Source organism: Dipodomys merriami, unplaced genomic scaffold (assembly GCF_024711535.1).
Source record: "Dipodomys merriami isolate MVZ:Mamm:240054 unplaced genomic scaffold, mDipMer1.0.p SCAF_672, whole genome shotgun sequence".
Taxonomy (NCBI): domain Eukaryota; kingdom Metazoa; phylum Chordata; class Mammalia; order Rodentia; family Heteromyidae; genus Dipodomys; species Dipodomys merriami.
In genome coordinates this window covers 252,040-271,620 of record NW_027206260.1, presented here as the reverse complement: position 1 = coordinate 271,620, position 19,581 = coordinate 252,040, and the positions used below count along the sequence as shown (strand labels likewise).

Here is a 19,581-nt window from a genome sequence, read left to right as displayed (position 1 = left end):
AGAGGAAACCACCAGCACCCTGCTTTTATATTTTATTTTTTCTTTACATAAACTATGAGGTTGAGGACTGAGAAGACTTCATTCCCTAACTGACAGCTGTTAGATCCTTCTCTGGTGTCCCAGCGCCCTTGAGTAAAGTACAATGAGCCAAGCAGCCAGCCAGACTGCCCTTAAGCCAGCATCAGCTTCCATGAGCACTCCACAAACATGTCGAGGAAGCTACATGATGAAGCACAACTCCAGTTCCCAAAGGAACCATATTTTCTACCTTCACAAGACAGTGAACTTTTATGACTCTACAGCCATTTCTATCCAGACCGCAGCAGCAGCAGCACTTCCTACTATGGCCCAGTAGGGAGGTTGGTGACTGATGCAAACAAACCCTTTACTTGTATAACAGACTCCCATAACTGATGACAGGTCAGTGCCCTTCATGTGGCATGACTGGTGCCAACAGTCCTTCATTTGGATGAAGGAATGGTCATAATTGGTGGAGACAACCTTGCCACATCCCCTTTTCTGGCTATAATATAAGCACGGCTGGTTCACCTCACTTTATGAGTCAGCCAAAAGACACTCTCCCCCAACTACCGGTGTTGTAACATTTGGTCCTGTAAAGACTTCTCTCTGGTGGTCTTTGTCTATTTTAATTTCCTTCATTCGTAGAGCAGATGAGCTGTGAAGATGTAAAGAACAAGTACAAGCTGTGGCGGCGACGGCAACCGTGGCCGAGGCAGCTGACTGGGGAGCTGATGGTGAGGGCAGCAATAGTGACTGCGGACCTCCCAGAGCCACCATCCAGCAGCAAAGCGACAATGCCCACAGTAGGAGCCACAGGAGGCACAAATGGCAGACACAATGAGGAACAGTCAAAGTAGGCAGAAAATGAGAGCTGAGGCTAAAGAAAGTCAGGAGAAAAGGCTAGGGAGCCAGAAAGAAGGAAATATAGACCCGGGGCACAGGAAGAGAGCTTTAACACATGCCCACGCTTCTACAGTCAAGTGCCCTGGGACCTAACCCCTGAGGTGCAGAAGCTGCACATTTTTACAGACCTCCACCAAAGCTAAAGCTTACCACCTACTGCAGTCTCCAGTCATCCCCCAGGTGCTACTTGCTAAGGACTGCAACAACATGCTGAGGGCCCAGAATAGCTCCAGGAGCTTCTCCTCCTCTACCCATGATTCCTATCCAAGTAGAGCAGAAGGCTCCCAGCCAGCTGAATGCTAAGGAATCTTCCAACTTCAAGGTACGAAAGCCCAGAAGCCATTCCTTTGTGTTATAGAAGCATTAAACATAAATAAAGAGCTGGGTGCTGGTGTCTCACCTTTGTAATCCTAGCTACTCAAGAGGCTGAGACCTAGGATTGAAGTTGTAAGGCCAGACACAAAAGTCCAGACTTTATCTGCAATTAACCAGCAAAAGAGCTGCATGTGGAGGCTTAGCTCACGTGATACAGTACCAGTGTGAGCAGAAAAGCCAAGCCCTACACCAGCACACACCCCCAAAAAGAGGATGGGTTTATATTTTTACAGATAATACTTTTTTGGGGGTGGGGGTGCCATCCTGGGGCTTTGTTTGTTTGTTTGTTTGTTTGTTTTGTCGGTCATGGGGCTTGAACTCCGGGCCTGGGCGCTGTCCCTCAGCTCTTCAGCTCAAGGCGAGCGCTCTACCACTTGAGCTACAGCGCCACTTCCGGTTTTCTGGTGGTTTATTGGAGATAGGAGTCTCACGGTCTCTCCTGCCCGGGCTGGCTTTGAACCGCGATCCTCAGATCTCAGCCTCCTGAGTAGCTAGGATTACAGGCGTGAGCCACCAGCGCCCGGCCATCCTGGGGCTTTGATTCAGGGCCACAGCTCCATTTGTGTTTTTTGTTTTGTTTTGGTGGTTAACTAGAGACACGTGTCTCATAGACTTTCCTGCCCAGGCTGGCTTGGAACCATGATCCTCAGATCTCCACCTCCTGAGTACTCTGGATTACAGACGTGAGACAGGGGTGCTGGGCCAAGTTTGTTTCTGTTTTCTTTTTTAATATTAAGCCTTTAAACCAAAAAGCTTCAGAACAAAAAGGTAATGTGGCTTTACAAAGAACAAAGTATGTTGGTCATGTGGCAGAATTCCAAATCAGTAAATAAAGAGAACATAAAATTCCTTTACTCTCAAAAAGTATTTGAAAAAAATTTTTTGATATAAGAAATGCCTAATTAGGGCTGGGAAGGTGGCTCAGTGGTAAGAGTGCTTGCCTTGCATTCATGAGGCCCTGGGTTCAATTCCTCAGCACCACATAAGTAGAAAAAGCTGGAAGTGGCACTGTGGCTCAAGTGGTAGAGTGCTAGCCTTGAGCTGAAGAGCTGAGGGACAGTGCCCAGGCCTAGAGTCCAAGCTCCACGACCAACAAAAAAAAAAGGAAAGAAAGAAATGCCTAATTAAATGCACCTAGACAAGAACAGCAACAATAAAAAGCTTAAAGTATGCAAAAAAAGAACTTAATAAAGATTATTTTGTAATCAAAGATATGAGAAACAAAAGCAAGAAAATTAAGCAAACACAAATAATTTCAATAATCAATGAGCCAGATCAAAGTCCATGTTAAACTTAATTTAGACAAAGGAAAGTATAAGGAATTTTTGGTTCTGCTTTTACTTCTTTAACATAGAAAGTCTTAAAAATGGCACTTAATAAAAAGTCTTGGCAGGACAGGGAAGGTGGCTCAGTAGTAGAGTGCTTGCCTTGCATGCATGAGGCCCTGGGTTCGATTCCTTAGCACCACATAAGCAGAAAAGGCCAGAAGTGGCACTGTGGCTCAAGCGGTAGAGTGCTAGCCATGAGCTGAGGGACAGCGCCCAGGCACAGAGTTCAGGCCCCAGGCCTCATGACCGACCAAAAAAAAAAAAAAAAAAAAGTCCTGGCAAATTAGAATCAGCTCTGGTGGCCAAACAAGATCACAGTCTCCACAACAATTCCAAGAATATATCTGGCCAACATATTCTTTAGTCAGGCACAAACAAATGGAAGAGCAGCAGGTATGTACTTACTTAGGCTTAGTTAGAACTCCAAATTCTATGGCCAACATTTATGGCCACAGGTTAATCACTGGGATTTTTTTTTTCCCCCAGGGCTGAGGACTGAACCCAGGGCCTTGCATGCGCCGGGCGGGCGCCCTTCCACTGGGCTAAACCCCCAGCCCCAATCACTGGGATTTTTTTTGGGGGGGTCCAGTCGTGGGGCCTGAACTCTGGGCCTGGGCGCTGTCCCTCAGCTCTTCAGCTCAAGGCTAGCGCTCTACCACTTGAGCCACAGCATCACTTCCGGCTTTTTTCTTTTTGCTTATGTGGTGCTGAGGAATCGAACCCAGGGCCTCAAGCATGCAAGGCAAGCGCTCTATCACTGAGCCACCTTCCCAGCCCCAATCACTGGGATTTTTAAATGCAATTATTTTTCCTTCTTATATTTTTGTTTGTATAGCTTTTTTTTTTTTTTTTTTTTTTTTTGGGGTCCGGTCATGGGGCCTGAACTCTGGGCCTGGGCGCTGTCCCTCAGCTCTTCAGCTCAAGGCTAGCGCTCTACCACTTGAGCCACAGTGCCACTTCCGGCTTTTTTCTTTTTGTTTATGTGGTGCTGAGGAATCCAACCCAGGGCCTCATGCATGCAAGGCAAGCGCTCTACCACTGAGCCACCTTCCCAGCCCTGTATAGCTCTTTTGTTTTTGCTGTTTCTGCAATATTTTTTATAAAGTGAAGGATGTCTTCACATTTCACAGGAAATATGCTAACTGCCCTCAAGATTTCATAAAAACAGGGTCATAAATATAGTATTATTACCTCTTTTAAAGGTCAATATATCATTCTGTGCTCACAATTATGCTAAGCAAGACCCACAGGACTACTTGGGCTGTGACTTTAACTAGCAAGGTAAAGCATCACAGAATCAGTCAAATCTTGCCTAACCCACTTACAAGTGCTACGTAGGGTCAAATCTGGGAAGCACAGTGTTAGATGGATGCAAGAAATGCTTCTGAAATAAATGAGAACGTCTAAACTGCCACCAATCCTACTGAGGACAAAAGCTAAAGAGAAAGTTTCTATACAACTGGAAGACAGAAGGGACAGTACCAGGCTTGGTCATACTGTAGCTAAACTAAAAATGTAGCTGAGCTTGGTAGGAGCAAACTGACAAGACTAAAGAAAACAAACCCTCAAATGACTTGGGAGAATGTTGCACACACCTCCTCACCAGGGGTGTTTCCCGTCATACAGCTTTTGCATAAAATCTGCTTGTTCTATTGCTGAGCAGAACAATAATTCATACTAAAAACTAATAATTCATACTAATTTCAATTATCTATATACTACGTTTATAAGTGGATTGCTACCTTATACACTAGTGATTTTCATGTATGTCCTACTAGTAAAACACAGATTAAATGTATGTGTGTAAAACACGATAGTGAAAACCCCTTGGTACAATTAATATGTACTAAAAAAAAAAAAAGACAGACAAGTAAAACTGGCTCTGTGGGAAGGGTATCAATGTGGAAGGGGGCACAATAACCCTCCCACAGGGCTAGTTTTACTTTCAAACAGAAAGGGTGAACAAGGAGGCTGGGAAGGTGGCTCAGTGGTAGAGTGCTTGCCTTGCATGCATGAGGCCCTGGGTTTGATTCCTCAGCACCCATAAGCAGAAAAAGCCCAAAGTGGTGCTGTGGCTCAAGTGGTAGAGTGCTAGCCTTGAGATGAAGAGTTGAGGGACAGTGCCCAGGCCCAGAGTTCAGGCCCCATGACCAGCAAAAAAAGAAAAAGGGTGAACGAGGATGAATATGGTCAAAGTTTGCAAATATGTAAACAGAACAGTGAAACATGAAATGCTTTTACCAAGGGAGAGGAGAGCAAGGGAGATATAACATGCACATACGGAAATGTCATGATGAACTCCCCTTTTTTGGGGGGGGGGGTGTGTCCGGTCGTGGGGCTTGAACTCTGGGCCTGTGCGCTGTCCCTCAGCTCTTCAGCTCAAGGCTAGTGCTCTACCAATTGGGCCACAGCGCCACTTCTGGCTTTTTTTTTTTCTTTTTGGTTATGTGATGCTGAGGAATCGAACCCAGGGCCTCGGGCATGCAAGGCAAGCGCTCTACCACTGAGCCACCTTCCCAGCACAACTATATGCTAATAAAAATTGTTTAAAACAATTTACTGCATTATACTAGTGTTTTTCATATACATTCCACTATTAAAAAGGTAAAATATGGAAATAAAATCTTTTACACCCAGGAAAGTTGAAGTTAATCATAAAACTGATCTTTTTAGATTATCTTGGGGCCTCATTTTAATTTCCTCAAGGAAAGGAGAACAATAGAAGGGGTGAGATTGATTGGACTATAATGTAAATGTGTGGAAATGTCACAATGAAACCCCAACCATATAACTAATATATACAAATATACTAATATACACACATATTAATGGTTACTAATTTAGAATAAGAAAAATCCCCAGCCCCATATCTACTAAAAAGAGAATGGGTTATCAAAAATCTTCCCAAGTGCCAGGTGCCAGTGACTCATGCCTATAATCTTAGCTACTCAGGAGGCTGAGATCTGAGGACAGCCTAGGCAGGAAAATCTGTGAGATTCAAAGTGATACAGCACTAGCCCTGAGCAAAGAGCTCAGGAACAGCACCCAAGTAATAAATTCAAGCCCCACGACCAAAAAAAAAAAAAAAAAATCTTTCCCAAAGGAACTCTTGCCTGACACTGGTTATCAATTCCTGAACTTTGGAAGGTGGGAACAGGAAGATTACAGGTCAAGCCTAGCATTGAGATTATCCTAAGTGTCATATAAGACCCTGTCTCAAAAAGAAATAAACAGTAAGTTTAAAAAAAAAATCATGAAAAAAAATCACAGCCAGGTGCCAGTGGCTCACGCCTATAATCCTAGGTATTCAGGAGGCTGAGATCTGATGATCATGGTTCAAAGCCAGCCCAGGCAGGAAAGTCTGTAGAAAACCTGAAGTGGCACTGTAGCTCAAGTGGTAGAGAGCTCACCTTGAGCTGAAGAGCACAGGGACAGTGTCCATGCCCAGAGTTCAAGCCCCACGACTGACAAAAAAAAAAAAAAAATCACATGGAGCTGTGTGGCAGATGGGAGGACTCAATATTGCTAAAGTGTCAATTCCCTCCAAAAACTTAATAGATTCAGTAGAATCTGAATGCCAGCAGACTTCTTTCCAGAAACTGGTAAATTAACTTTAAAATGTATATAAAGCATACAATGAACTTAGGAGAGGAGAGGAGAGGAGAGGAGAGGAGAGGAGAGGAGAGGAGAGGAGAGCAGAGTGAGCGAGCATGCTAAGCATATGTTCTACTTCTAATCTACATGCCTAACCCTGCTCCCCAATCCCCTTTCCCTTCCTTCTCCTTCCCTCCCCTCCTTTCCTAGAAGTACAGGAACTTGAATCCTGGGCCTTGCATATGCTAGGCAAGCAAAAGAATCTGGAATATTCAAATCAATGCTGATAAAAGGGATAAAACTGAGCAAGGCACTAGTGGCTCAGGCCTATAATCCTAGCTACTCAGAAGGCTGAGATCTAAGGATTGTGGTTTGAAGCCAGCCCAGACAGGATACTTCGTGAGATGTTTATCTCCAATAAAGTACTCAAAAAAGTCAGAAGTAGTACTGTGGCTCAAGTGGTAGAGCACTTGGCTTGATCAAAAGAAGCTCAGGGATAGCGCCCAAGCTCAGAGTCCAAGCCCCTAGGACTTTGGGTGTGGGGAGGTGCAGGATGTAACTGGATGATTTATACTACTGACTCCATGATTTGCTATAAAGCTACAGTAGTGGGTTACTGGGAAATGAGATAAATAGATTAGTGGAAGAGAATAGTTATTCCAGAAATAAGCCTACACTTACACAGTCAATTGTTGTGTGCATGTGCCTGTGTATGTGTGTGTGCACATGCGCACAAGCACACACATGCACACACAGGTAGTGGGTCTTGAACTCAGGACCTCAGGTTCTCCCTTGGCCTGTTCATTCACCACTTGAGCCACCTCCACTTGTGTCTTTTTGCTGGTTAAGTAGAAATAGGAGTCTCATGGATTTTTCTGCCCCTGCTGGCTTCAAACTATGATCCTCAGACCTTAGCCTCTTCAGTGGCTAGGATTATAGGCATGAACTACTAGCACCCAACCTAGTACCTTTAAACTGTTTCAAATTTTTGACATTTTTCACTTCCTATGTAGTGCCCTCTTCCCTACAGGATAGGCTAAAGTGAAAAACGTGACAGCAAGCATGGTAGAACATGCCTGCACTCCCAGCTACCCTGAAGGCTGAGGCAAGTAAGAGGATCACTGAGCCCCAGGTGTAAAGTGATTGTCTACCAAGCCCAAAGCTCTGGGAAAGGAAGGAGAGGGGGATAATGAAGAGGAAATAAGGGAGGGAGGAAGAAAAAGTGAGATGACTATGTAACTTGGTTAAGAAGGCACCATAGTTTCTTCTGTATCCTGTTTTAGATCATTTGCCCAAGAGGTGAAACTCATGTCATAGGACATCCAAAGAAGCTCCAGTGCAGGTACAAAAGAACTGAGCCCTCCAGCCAACAGCCAAGTAAATCTTAAAAAAGACCCTGTGGCTGCAGGCAAACCTTCGATGTTTACAGCCTGAGAAGGCATCTTGACTGCAGATTTCTTGAGCCAGACCACTCTGCTAAGCCATTCTTTTTTTGGGGGGTGAGGGTGGGGGTTAGTCATGGGGCTTGAAGTCTGGGCATGGGCGCTGTCCCTGAGCTCTTCAGCTCAAGGCAAGTGTTCTACCACTTGAGCCATAGCACCACTTCTGGGTTTTCTGGTGGTTAATTGGAACTAAGAGTCTCATGGACTTTCCTGCCTGGGCTGGCTTTGAACCATGATTCTCAAATCTCAGCCTCCTAAGTAGCTAGGATTACAGGCGTGAGCCACTGGGGCCTGGCTACATTCTTGAATTCTTAACCCTCAGAAACAAAGGTTTGCTTTTTAAATGGCTACATTTGGGAGTCAATACTAAATACAAAAACAACAAAGCAATGTTGCTGGCACTGGAACAAGTAGATAAAATCCTTGTGGAGAAGATAAATCTCAATTGCAATTTCATACATCAACATAGATTAATTCAGGGACTGGAATGTGGCTTGTTTAGCATGCATGAAGCCCTCAGTTTGATTCCTTAGTACCACAGAGATAGAAAAAGTCGGAAGTGGCACTGTGGCGTAAGTGGTAGAATGCAAAGCCTTGAGCAAAAAAAAAAAAAAAAAAAAAAAGCTCAAGAACAGTGCCCAGGCCTTGAGTTCAAGTCCCAGGACTGGCAAAACAAACAAACAAAAAACCCAAAGACTAATTCAAGATGAATCAGAGATGTAAATGTAAAAGCTAAAACTATAAATTGAAGTGAAAACCGAAAGTTGTGGTGCTGGGAAGGTGGCTCAGCAGTAGAGTGCTTGCCTTGCATGCATGAGGCCCTTGGCTCAATTCCTTAGCACCACATAAACAGAAAAGGCTGGAAGTGGTGCTGTGACTCAAGTGGTACAGTGCTAGTCTTGAGCTGAAGAGCTAAAGGGACAGCACCCAGGCCCAGAGTTCAGGCCCCATGACCACCACCACCAACAACAACAAAAAAACCCACAACTAAAATTAAAACCCCTAAACCAGGTACCTACTGATTATAATCCAACTACTAAGGAGGTTGGGATTTAAGAGAATTGTGGTGCAAAGCTAGCCTAGACCAAAAAAAGTCCATGAGGAAATTCCATCTCCAAAATAACCAATTAAAAAACCTGGCTGGCTAGGCACCAGTGGCTCATACATGTAATCCTAGCCACTCAAAGAATCAGATATCTAGAAGATGGCAATTTGAAGCCAGCTGAGAAAAAAAAGAAAGGAAAAAAGCCTGAGACTGTGGTCTCCCACCTCCATTTACCTAGAGGTCTCACATGGTAGACTATCAGCAGGGAGCAAGAAAGCTGAATGACAGCACACAGTATTGAGATCAAACCCTGGACAGACAAAAAATAAAAAGTAGCTAAGTATGGAGGTGTATGCCTATCAGTCCCACTGTGAAGCAGGATCTTATTTCAAACAGTGGCTGAAGTGATGGAGTACCTGTCTAGCAAGTATAAAGCCCAGTACTGTACTGCCCCCCAAATTTTGCCCACTTTATACATGTTTTATGTCCCCCAAAGAGTTATCTGAAAAGAAATTGTTTTTCTTTTCATTTTAAAAGAAAATTCTAACATGGGCTAGTGTTCTATGTAGCCAAAACCTTGGTTATCAGAATTCTCATGTAAAGCTTCTCATACCAAACACTGGGGGCTCATACCTGGAATCCTAGCTATTGAGGAAGCTGAGACCTACAGGATAGTAGTTTGAGGCAAGACAAGACAGAAAATCTTCAAGATACCATCTCCAAAATAGCCAACAAAATATTGTACGGCGGGTGTGGCTCAAGTAGTTGAGCCTCAGTCACAAGCAAGCAAGTGAAAGTGCAGTCAATTTAAAAGCTAGTAACTGACTCTCATCCCCCTAAAAAAAGTTTCCCACATTTCATTTCCCACATTTCTTAAGGAATTAAACTAATTATTAAAAACGGATGAAATTTCATGTTTCTGAAGTTCATCCATATTGTAACGTGTCAAAACTTGTTTATTGCAGAATAATACTCCATTTTTGTCCATACCATATTTTATTTATTCATCAGTTGACACTGATAAGCTAAATCCAAATAAAAATTTTGGAGATGAGATCAGAGAAGATTTTTCTAAGTGCTCAACAAAACACAGTCCCTATTGGGATCCAGCAAAGATGTGAACATACATTACCAACAAAATTCATTTACAATGCCTCCTACATAAAGTAACTTCAAACCATAACAAGTCTTTTATCACCTTTCATAAAAGAACCAAAACCAGCCAGGCACTTTGGCTCATGCTTGTTTTCCTAGCTACTCAGGAGGCTGAGATCTGAGGATCACAGCTCAAAGCCAGCCTAGGCAGGAAAGTTCATGAAGTAGAGCTGTAGGTCCAGTAGTAGAGTACCAGCTTTGAGCACCAAAGCTCATCACCCTGAGTTCAAGCCCCAGGACCAGCAAAGAAAAAAGAAAAAGAACCAAGATATCTTAAATTTTCCCACCCAGAACCCAATCCTATTGTAGAAGAAATGAAAATCTGCATTTAAAAATCACTGCAAAAAGCTGGGTACCACTGGCTCATGCCTGATTTGGCTATTCCAAAGGCTGAGACCTAAAGGATCAAAGATTAAGGCCAGCAGAGCAGAAAAATCTGCAAAACTTCCATCTCCATTAGCCAGCAAAATGCTAGACTTGAGAGGCATGGCTTAAGTGGTACACAGTATGCCACAAACAAGCCAAAAGCCAAATGAGAATGTGAGACACTGAGTTCAAGCCCCAGTATTGACACCCCAAAAAATAGCAAGTACAAAAAAGCAGGCTTGATGGTTCATGCTTATAATCCTCACTACTCAGGAGGCAAAAGATGATGCCAACCTAGGCAAAAATTAATTTGTGAGATCGCTATCTCAACCAATTTTTTTTTTTTGGTCGGTTGTGGGGCTTGAACTCTGGGCTGGGCATTGCCCCTCAGCTCTTCAGCTCAAGGCTAGCGTTCTATCACTTGAGCCAGTGTGCCACTTCCGGTTTTCTAGTGGTTATTAGAGATAAGAGTCTCACTGATTTTCCTGCCCAGGCTGGCTTTGAACCTCGATCCTCAGATCTGTCTCCTGAGTAGCTAGGATTATAGGCATGAGCCACCAGCACCTGGCCCTCAACCAATTTTTTTAAAAAGTCGGTCATGTACCTGTTATCCTAGCTACATGGGAAGCATAAACAAGGGAGGCATAAGCAAGGTCATATGTTTATGACCCTTAGGCAAAAAGATCCTAGAGGTTGAAAGCATGGCCCAGTTGGTAGAGAACTAGCCAATAAGTGAAAGCGTCAGGTATCAAGTTTAAGTCCTCAACTCAGACCAAAAAAAAGCGAGACCCTATATAGAAAATAAGGCAACAGGGCTGGGAAGTTGTCTCAGTGGTAGAGCGCTTGCCTTGCATGCCTCAGGCCCTGGGTTCGATTCCCCAGCACCACATAAGCAAAAAGAAAAAAGCCGGAAGTGGTGCTGTGGCTCAAGTGGTAGAGCACTAGCCTTGAGCTGAAGAGCTAAGGGACAGCGTTCAGGCCCAGAGTTCAGGCCCCATGACCAGTAAAAAAAATAAAAAAAATAAAAAAAATAAAAAAAAAGAAAATAAGGCAACAAGACTCAGAGAACTGGGGAGTGGCTCAAGAACAGAGCATCTGCTTAGTAAGTATGATGCCGAGTTCAAATCCCAGTACTATTTTTTTAAAAAGTATTAAAAAATAATCAGTGAAAAGGCAGACTCAGTGGCATTAGCACACAAAATACCTGTTTATTTTCTAGCACCAAACCAGAGACAGATTACTAGGTAGTCTTTCCCCAGCTCTACCTATCACTGCTCCTTAACTGTGTCAGGGCAGCAGAAAATAGGAGGGAAACAGTAAATTAATTGTATCAACACAAGCCCAAAACTCAATCAAAAAGAGAACCTTCCTTAGAATATCGAAGGAGGGGGTAACAAATTCAAAAAGAAATGTACTCACTACCTTACGAATGTAACTGTAACCCCTCTATGTGTCACCTTGACAATAAAATTTTAAAGAAAAAGTATTACTACACCATGCCAAGATCGTTTAATTTGCTGTCAGAGTCATTTTAGCAAGGAAAGAAAGTGGGCCACACGGCCCAAATTTTGTTTTGTTTTTAGGCCTTAGTTCTGCCCTTTGGGCAAGTTCTGCAGCGCTAAGGATGGGCCTCCCTCCACAAGGCACTAGAGACAACCTACGCACGCACTTCAGGCACAGTAAGAAGTAGGAATCAGCAAATCTTCATTTCTACTTGTCCACTTCAGCCATTTCCCTGTTTGATTACAGATGTGTCCAACTCACACATCTCATATTTGACAGGGGACTGTTATCTTACATCTTGAATATAAAAGACACAGAAAGAGAGCTAGATGCCAGTGGCTCACACCTTGCAATCAATCTCAGCTACTCAGGAAGCTGAGATCTGAGGATCGAGGTTCAAAGCCAGCCTGGGCCATGAGCCTCTTCTCTCCAATACACTACTCAGAAAAAGTCAGAAGTTGGAAGTGGCACTGTAGCTCAAGTGGTAGAGCGCTCGCCTTGAGTTGAAGAGCTGAGGGACAACGCCCAGAACCAGAGTTCAAGCCCTACGACCGACAAAAAAAAAAAAAAGAAAAAGTCAGAAGTGGCATTCTGGCTCAAGTGGTAGAGTGGTAACCTTGAGCACAAAGAGGCTCAGAGACATCGCCCAGGCTGAGTTCAAGAAAAAAAAAAAAAAAAGGTACAGAAAGAAATTAGGTCCTATCAGAAAAAAACCAAAAAGTTATTATTTTTTAAGCAGTATTTGAACTCAAGAGCCTCAAGCTCACAAAGCAGGCACTCTAGTACTTGAGCCATGCCCCTAAGCCATTTTTTACTTAGTTTTCAGGTAGGGTAACACTGACCTACTGACTCTAATCCTTCCTATGTAGGTCTCCCACATGGCTAAGATCACAGAGGTGCCCCACTATGACTGGCTTTTTGTTGAAATAGAGCCTCAAATTGAGATCATTCCAAACTCCACTTCCTAAGTAGCTGAGATATAGAAGTACACCACTATATCTGGCCAAAAAAAATTATTCTTACACAAAACTATGAACACTATATACATGTATGTGACTATATCACAATGAAATCCCCTGTATTGGTATTTCAAAAGGAAAAGAAGCCAAGTATGGAGACACTTGTCTGTAATCTCAGCACTTGGGAGGCTGAAAGAGGCCAGCCTGGATTATGTAGCAATACACACTGGTTAAAAAAAGAAAGAAAAAAATAGAGCAAATACTATTGTTTTGCTGCCTAAGGGCCATAATGCTTTGTGTTATTAGTTTAAGGAGGGAACAGAATATCCCCAGACTAAAACGTTCTAAGTGTGTCTTACAATGAAGATAGGCAGTACCTAATATGGACTCTGGATATAAAGAAAAGTAAAGGCACAGGGCATCCCAAACAGGGGCAAAGGTCATGAGTAGAGATTAAGAATGGAATGGTTAGCCGGGCGCTGATGGCTCACGCCTGTAATCCTAGCTACTCAGGAGGCTGAGATCTGAGGATCGCAGTTCAAAGCCAGCCCAGGCAGGAGAGACCGTGAGACTCCTATCTCCAATAAACCACCAGAAAACCGGAAGTGGCGCTGTAGCTCACGTGGTAGAGCACTCGCCTTGAGCTGAAGAGCTGAGGGACAGCGCCCGGGCCCAGAGTTCCAGCCCCACGACCGACCAAAAAAAAAAAAAAAGAAGAATGGAATGGTTATTGAGAAGTGGAATAAAAAGCCTAGGGAAGAGGGTTTGAGCTGGCTGGGCCACAGCTCCTTGAATGTCACATTATAATGGACACCAGTTCTCATTCCACAACCCCACAGAAGCTCCTGTCTTCAGATAGGATCCTATGTCTGTTAAGTTCCTACTTGTTGCCCATAATAGTCAAAAGTACTAAGCTATACAGGGTGATTAACACCTATAATTCTAGCACTCCAGAGGTAGAGGTAGGAGGATCCTAAGTTGAGGTCTGCCAGGGATAACAAAGCAAGTTCCAGAGCAGCCTCCAACACATGACAACAAAAACAGGTTGTTTCCAATTCTAACACACTACTGCATTTCCTTTAATCAAATTGACAGTGAGATCTTGCCTTGAAAATCAAAAGTGCTGAAGTACACAGGTAAATTCTGCAAAGATAAAGTGGCTACTATTATAACAAGTTTCATTCATTTGCACTTAAAAATGCTCAGTGCATAAGTATTGTTATTCAATGCCTTTGGGCACCTGTTTAAGCATCATCAACTACTCATAAACATTCATGAGGTAGTGAAAGCATTAAACAAAGACAATAAAGTTCCTGGGTATTTTGATTTCCTTAGGACAGTAGTTCTAATATAGGGCTAGAGCAAGTATGGATGTTAAAAGGCCCTTAAATTTCCTAAAACTGTATGCCAAAGCAATTGGTAAGAACTAAGGACAGACTATTTTTTCTTCTCTTTTTGTATTTTAAAGGAATCCAACATCCAAAATAGGGCTCTAACTTAGAATTACTGCTATTTTAGCAAAAATAGCTACCTTAACTTCTTAAAAGAACAAAAAGGCAGGAAAGGTTGGTTTGGGACAATTTTGAGAAGCTCCTAACATTTAATATCTCCCCTTAAGGACTACCCAAAGGGAAATGATGTTACCTAGGTCAAACTTCCCTAAAGAAGGGCTAGGAATGTGGTAGAGTGCTTGCCTAGCATGCATGAAGCCCTCGGTTCCATTCTTTAGAACCATATAGTGGTAGAGGGCTAGCCTTGAGCAAAAGCAGCTCAGGGACAGTGCCCAAGCCCTGAGTTTAAACTCCAGGACTGGCACAAAAAAAAGTGGAAAAAAATTAAAACCCTTCACTTAAAGGTTTTTTTAAAAGTCAGTACTAAGTTAGGCACTGATGCTGAGATCTAAGAATTGCAGTTCAAAGCCAGCTGGGGCAGGAAAGTCCATGAGAATCCTACCTATAATTAACCACCAAAAAAGCTACTCTTATCCACAATAACTACCAAAGAGCCTGATGTGAAGCTGTGGCTCAAGTGGTAGCGTGTTAACTTTGAGCAAAGATCAGGGGCAATGTCCAAATGTCCAGGCCCTGGGTTCAAGCCCCAGGACTGTTTCCATCTCCCATCCCCATGGGGGGGGGGGGCGGGGAGGGGGGAGCTAATACTGCAAAATAATTTTTAAAGATTAAAAAACACCTTGTGGAGGGCAATAAAATAAAGATCATTCAATTTCTCTTTCTTCTCAAGCATAAAATCAGGCAAACAGTAACAAGCTACCTGCCTCTTCTGGTTTCAGCATCTGCTTTCCAAAAGAATCTTCAAAACAAGCTGGTTTCTTTTCAAATTAAACATTCAGAGGTGACATGACCCTAACTGAAACGAACAGAGTATTTGTTGCTTCATCTCTTAGTCATTTCATGCAGGTTTTGTATAATGATACACAATATGCCTATGTGGAGATGCCGAGGGAAATGTGTTTTTGCCAGGTGCCGGGTGGCTCATGCCTGTAATCCTAGCTACTCAGGAGGCTAAGACCTGAGGATCGAGGTTCAAAACCAGCTTGGGCAAGGAAAGTCCACGAGACTCATCTCCAATTACCTATGAGAAAACTGGAAGTGGTGCTGTGGCTCAAATGGTAGAGCGCTGGCCTTGAGCTGAAGAGCTGAGGGATAGTGACCAGGCCCAGAGTTCAAGCCCTAGGACCAACCCAAAAAAAAAAAACAACCCAAAAACAGAAATGTGTTTTGGAACTGAAAAGAAGCCTTTCTAGCTGCATAATGTGCCTGGGATCTCCATCTTCCGCCTCTTGAAAGAAAGAGACCTAACTCTGTTTTTACAGAGCCTATTAATACCCTTAGTATTGTTAAAACTTAATTTGTCAGCTAGGTGCCAGTGGTTCATGCCTGTAATCCTAACTACTAAGGAGGCTGAGATCTGACAACTGAAGCTTAAAGCCAGCCAATGCAATACAGTCTGTGAAATTCCTATCTCCAATTAACCACCAAGAAAATAAGAAATGGAGCTGTGGCTCAAGTGGTAGAAAACTAGCCTTGAGAGGGGGAAAAAAAAAAAAAACTCAGGGACAGCCCTCAGGCCCTGAGTTCAAGCCCTAGGACTGGTACACCCCGCCCCCCCCAAAATATTAATTTGTCAGTTCAAGATTATCCAGAGCAAAAACAAGTATTCCTCCCCCCCAATTCTAATACACTCCTAGAGTATTACACTATCAAATACACTCCTAGTGTATTAGAAGAGATCAAATTAGTCCAGTTACCATCACAGTTACTCTCTTAAAGAATATGTTGCCGGGCGCTGGTGGCTCACGCCTGTAATCCTAGCTACTCAGGAGGCTGAGATCTGAGGATCGTGGTTCAAAGCCAGCCCGGGCAGGAGAGACCCTGAGACTCCTATCTCCAATAAACCACCAGAAAACCGGAAGTGGCGCTGTAGCTCAAGTGGTAGAGCACTCGCCTTGAGCTGAAGAGCTGAGGGACAGCGCCCAGGCCCAGAGTTCAAGCCCCACGACCGACAAAAAAAAAAAAAAAAAAGAATATGTTGTGCGGGTTTGTGCTTGTAATCCTACCTACTTAGGAGGCTGAGCTCTAAGGAAAAGGAAAGTGATTCAAATGCCAGCAGGAAAGTCCCTGACACTTATCTTCAATTAACCACCAAACAGCTGGAAGTGGAGCCGTGGCTGAAGTGGAAGAGTGCTAACCCTGAGCAAAAGAGCTCAGGACAGCACCCAGGCCCAGTCAGTTCAAGCCTCAGGACTGGCACACACACCCACTCTCGCGCATTCGGGCCCGCACACACAAAGACACAGCAAATACCAAAAAGTGATGGTCGGGCACCCAAGTAAAATTTCAGTATTATGGCCCGGCGGTGGCGGCGGTGGCTCCTACCTGTAATCCTAGCTACTCAGGAAGAGGTTGAGATCTGAAGATGGAGGTTCAAAAGACCAGCCCCGGCAGTAAAAGCCCACGAGACTCTCATTTCCAATTAATCACTCCCCAAAAAATAAAGAAATAAAAAAGCCAGAAGTGGAACTGTGGCTCAAGTGGTTGAGGCCCTAGCCTTGAGTACAAAAACTCAGGGCCAGAGCCTAGGCCCAGAGTTCAAGCTTCAGGACCCGCACCTATATATATATATATATATATAATTATATATTATATATATGCACACACACATATACGTGTATATACACACACATATATACATATATATGCACACACATATATACGTATATACACACACATACATATGTGTATACATGTATATATACACACCTATGTGTATACGTGTGTGTGTGTGTATATATGTATGCAGCAAACGGCTCCACAGAAGGGGAGGCCTTGGGAAGAAGGTACCAAGAGGTTCTTCAACCAGCAAGAATCACAGGGCCGTGACACCAGCCCGTCTAGTTCTCGAAGCTTTTTCTTTTTGTTGTTTTTTTTGTTTTTGTTTTTGTTTTTTGGGGCCTGTTGGATCTAATCTTAAGTCTCTAGCGGCCTGAAAATGAACTCTGGACTGATGATATCTAAGAAAGAGAGAAGCGTCATCTCCCACCACCCCCCCCCCTCCGGATCCCAACACCCCGGAGCAGGACCCCCACCAGGCTGACACGGAAAACGTTCCCAGACCTGCGGGGTCGGCGGGGCCCGGCGATTGCGGTCGGACAGAGCTGTTTTCCCGCTCCCTCGCGGGGCGGCCGGCCCTTCGGAGCACGGGGCTCTCCGACCTCCACCCAGGCTGCCCTCCCGGCCTCGGTGCCAGCCTCGCCCGAGGGGTGTTCCCGCGGCGCTCGGCCGGCCTCCCGCGCGCCGACTCCCACCCCGCGCCCGCCGCCACCCTCCCCGCGGGCGTCGGGCGGGTCTAGCGGCCCCGGCTCCTGTCACTCACCGACCGGGCCCGGGCAGCGGGTGCCCAAGGCTCCCCACGGGAGCTGGGCCCCCCGGGCCTCCAGGTTTCGGCCCGCCCCCTGGCAGGCAGCGCAGGTGGCTGAGCCCCCGCAACAGCGGCCCCGCAGCGGCCGCTCGGTCCAGCTCCCGGCGCTGCCCACTGGGTACAGATCAACAACAAGATGGCGGCCAGCCGAGGGGGCGGGGGCCGGGCGTCATAGTAACCAGGAGGGCAAAGAACCCGCCCCCGACTGAGGGGATTCCCCAATCAACAGCTTCTTCTCCCGAATCCTGGAGGACCGCTTCCCACGGACAGGTCAGTTGGTCCGTCAGTCACAGCCTGCCTCTCACGCCCCGTGCCGAATGCCCGGGGCACGTGACTGTGACGGCACGGGTTGGCGCATGCGCCGCGTTCTTGGAGTGTGCGGGCGGCGGCGCAGCTTCGGCTTGGTTACACGCAGGCCCGCGCGCGCGCGCCCTTGGCTTCACGGGTCTGCGTAGCTCGCTGGTGCTCAGCCCGCAACGGCTTGTCGCCCTGGCGCGCCCATTTAGCCAGCCGTGAGATGTATTGACTTTCTTTGTCTCTCACCCTTAGGGTTGACCCTCGTTCATTGGGGTGCGCAGAAGAGAGGCCTGGCCAAGGTCAACTCAGTCCCTGGAAGTGGAGGTAACTGGGTCTCGAACCTCCTCCAGAGTGTCAAGAGCCTCTTCCTGGCGTCTTCCGTCCCTCGCTGATCCCGATCTGCAGCTTTGGGCCTCAGGCCCTTTGCCCCATGCTTGTTCTGCCAGGGGATGCCTGGCACACAGCGGATGCTCCCTTTTCTCTGCCCCCAGAGAATCTTGCCTTGAGTTTCTTTGATGGCATCTTTTGCCCTGAACTATCCCCACCTGCCCCCAAAGTGGATTGGATATCAAGGTGGTTATCATCCGTGTTCTCCAGAGCCACGCCAATTGCAGTCACGTGGCTTGATCTCACATCCAGATGCCCCTGCTGGCTAACTCTTGAGAATTTGGAGGCCTAACTAACTCTCTGAACTTGGGTTTCCTCACCTGTGAAATGAGAATCAAAGCTGAGCTTCTCAGAAATGTAGATTTAATGAGCCCTTACAACAGGCTAAAATCTATGCACAGACACTTTTGAGGTGTTTGAACTTGAAATCTACTCTAATACTAGCTTTAGTGATAGCCCCGTTAAGAGGTTTTGGGTGTGTTTTTTTCCCCCACCTGCCAAATGTAGTGACTTATAATTCCAACACTAGGAAGGCTGAGGCAGGAGGGTGTGAAGTTCAAGACCAATCTGGTCTATGTAATGAGACCCTTGCAAAGGAAGAAAAGTTTTTGCCACAGAAGGCATTCCATTTCTTCCTGAGACTAGAAGACCATAACTAGTTCAGGAAGGGAGGACTCAGGCTCACAGATCTGACCAAGGGGCAAAGACTTGAGAATTTAGATAACAAGGATAGCATGCTAAAGGCAACCTTTACCCAGGCATCAGGTCCTCCTGAGGGCTGACAACCTGAACTTGATGTCAGGCCAGGCATGGGAAGGGAAGTCAGCATTACACACCATCAGACCAGTTGCTGTAAGCCACCTTACTACGTGTGCTCAATCAGCACAGGGAGGGCTGAGCACTAAGGAATTCGAAAGAATGAGATCAGGAAGAAATGACCTCAGAAGGAAGCTTCCAGCAATCCCAGGATCACCTGTGCAAAGATCAAGTCTGTCTACTGCTCAAATCAATACAAGAGCTCTAGATCCTTCCCAATAAAACTTGTACCACTAGTTGTCAAACTGTCATGAAGGTTGGTGGGACTCTTACAAAGTTACTAGTGTCCTCTTATGTATGCCAGGACTGTGGCTTCAACTCAGGATCTCAGACTCTAGCTCACAGCTGATTCCCTACACTTGAGCCACGCTTCTAGTTCTAGCTTTTTTCTGATTAATTGGAGATCAGAGTCTCTCAGATTTGTCTGCCTGTGCTGGCTTCACACCTTGATC

At 45.2% G+C, this 19,581-nt stretch overlaps 1 protein-coding gene across 3 annotated transcripts in view; it reads right to left on the bottom strand.

Annotated features, from left to right (window-relative positions):
- Window positions 1-17,670, bottom strand: part of LOC138815837 (inositol hexakisphosphate kinase 1) — a 28,313-nt gene extending 10,643 nt beyond the window's left edge. For 2 of the 3 annotated variants that reach the window (XM_070005203.1, XM_070005205.1), the window contains exon 1: window positions 17,585-17,670. The gene's annotated coding sequence lies outside the window, so the exon portion shown is untranslated. Of the gene's footprint in view, window positions 1-17,325; window positions 17,440-17,584 lie in introns of those variants that run through there. The other variant, XM_070005204.1, reaches the window with a different exon arrangement.
- Window positions 17,671-19,581: the final 1,911 nt, after the last annotated feature.